Source organism: Triticum dicoccoides, chromosome 1A (genome assembly GCF_002162155.2).
Source record: "Triticum dicoccoides isolate Atlit2015 ecotype Zavitan chromosome 1A, WEW_v2.0, whole genome shotgun sequence".
NCBI classification, from domain to species: domain Eukaryota; kingdom Viridiplantae; phylum Streptophyta; class Magnoliopsida; order Poales; family Poaceae; genus Triticum; species Triticum dicoccoides.
The window spans coordinates 442,704,955-442,707,529 of NC_041380.1; positions in this window are offsets into that span (position 1 = coordinate 442,704,955).

The window sequence follows — 2,575 nt, forward strand, 5'->3', positions numbered from 1 at the left end:
CCAGGGAGCCGCCCGACGATTCGTTGAATTCTGCCCGGGGCGGGCTGTATAATTACGTTCGACATTAGGGAAAGCTGTGCAACAAAGGAACATCATGAGTTACTCTGATATCCGAACTTACGATTTCGCCGGACGCTTGGCCCTGTTTGGCCACTCCTCTTCGCCCTCTTCAGCATCGGGGGAGCAGTCCAACGGAGGGGTCTTCCTTTTCCTAGACTCCTCGGCCTCCCCCGTTGGGGCGGCCTTCCTCTTCTCTCCTCCCTCCGCCGGGGGGGGGGGGGAGTTTTCTTCTTCCTCCTCCTCGTTTTCATGGGAAGAGGGCGTCTCGGACTCTTCGGATGACGAGTCCGACACCACCACGTTACGGGCACTCTTTCGAGTCCCCGTGGTCTTATTCTTCTTGGCCTTCTTCTCCGGCACCATATAAGGCGCCGGAACCAGCAGCTTCACTAGTAGAGCTGGGGCTGGGTCTTCGGGCAGCGGAGCCAGACAGTTAATCGGTCCGGATATTGCCCGCCAAGCCTGTCAAAGGTAAGGGAGTTTAGATCCCGCATAGAGCCAAACTATGAAAAAAGCTTAACATCCTGTAAAAGGTGAAGATAGCTTACCTCGCTAGCGTGACGCTGCGAGCTGTATCCGCGGTCCTCGGAAGCGGATGCGGGAGCCTCGGCGCCCTTGAATAGCACCTTCCAGGCATCTCCATACGTCGTGTCAAAGAGCCTGCTAAGGGTTTGGTGCTGCGCCGGGTTGAATTCCCACAGATTAAAATCCCGTTGTTGTCACGGGAGGATCCGGCGGACGAGCAAAACCTAGATTACATTAACAAGCCAGATTGGCTTGTTCACCAGGGACTAGATGCATGTTTGCAATCCGGTCACCTCTTTTTCGTCACCCCATGACAGGCCCGTCTCTTTCCAGGACATAAGCCGCGTGGGGGGTCCGGATCGGAACTCGGGGGCTGCGATCCAGTTCGGATTGCGTGGCTCGGTGATGTAAAACCACCCGGATTGCCACCCCTTTAGGGTCTCCACAAAATAGCCCTCGAACCATAGGACGTTGGCCATCTTGCCCGCCATGGTGCCTCCGCACTCCGCCTGGCTGCCACGCACCACCTTGGGCTTGACGTTGAAGGTCTTGAGCCAGAGGCCGAAATGAGGGCGGACGCGGAGGAAAGCCTCGCACACGACGATAAACGCCGAGATGTTGAGGATGAAGTTCGGGGCCAGATCGTGGAAATCCAGGCCGTAGTAGAACATGAGGCCCCGGACAAATGGGTGGAGTGGAAAACCCAGTCTGCGGAGGAAGTGGGGAAGAAATACTACCCTCTCATGGGGCCTCGGGGAGGGGGGGGGGAGAAGCTGCCCCTTTTTGGGAAGCTGGTGCGGGATGTCCTTAGACAGGTATCCGGCCTTCCTTAGCTTCTTGACTTGTCCCTTCGTAGCGGAGGAGACCATCCACTTGCCTCCCGCTCCGGACATTGCTGGAGAAGGTTGAGGTGGGAAGTGCGGGCTTGGGCGCTGGAGCTCGAGCGCGCAGGAGATGGATAGGCAAAGGAGGAAGAAGGCATAGGTAAAAAGGTGGATCCTTATCCCCTTATATGGGCGGATGCGGTTGTGCGTCCCCACCAGCCTAGTAAAACTCGCTTGCCTCCCAAGCACCGTGATAAATGGCGCGGTTGGGTTACCCACGTCCGTATTGATGAGAATCCTGTAAAAGGGGTACACGATCTCTGCTTTGACAAGACATGCCAAGGAAACCGCCTCGCAAAACGTGCTGAGGTGGAAAAGTAAAAACGATTCGAGTAAAGGACTTGGCCGTAGTGTGATGACGCACTGCGGAATATGTCAGCAGATTTGATTTGTGTTAATATTATTCTCTCTATGGCAATATGTGGAAACTTATTTTGCAGAGCCGGACACTACTCTTCGTGTTTACAATCTTCTATGAAGGACTTGGAGGAGGAACTCGCCTTGCAATGCCGAAGACAATCTGCACGCCAGACTCGTCGTCGTTGAAGCCTGGTTCAGGGGCTACTGAGGGAGTCCTGGATTAGGGGGTGTTCGGGTAGCCAGACTATACCTTCAGCCGGACTCCAGGACTATGAATATACAAGATTGAAGACTTCGTCCCGTGTCCGGATGGGACTTTCCTTGGCGTGGAAGGCAAGCTTGGCGATGCGGATATTCAAGATCTCCTACCATTGTAACCGACTCTGTGTAACCCTAACCCTATCCGGTGTCTATATAAACCGGAGGGTTGTAGTCCGTAGGACATCAACTCCATATACAACAATCATACGATAGGCTAGCTTCTAGGGTTTAGCCTCCTTGATCTCGTGGTAGATCTACTCTTGTACTACCCATATCATCAATATTAATCAAGCAGGAGTAGGGTATTACCTCCATCGAGAGGGCCCGAACCTGGGTAAAAACATCGTGTCCCTTGTCTCCTGTTACCATCCGGCCTCGACGCACAGTTCGGGACCCCCTACCCGAGATCCGCCGGTTTTGACACCGACAACGGCCCTGGCGCGGGCGGCGACGCTCGTTGCTCCTCCCCCCGGAACCATCGGCGC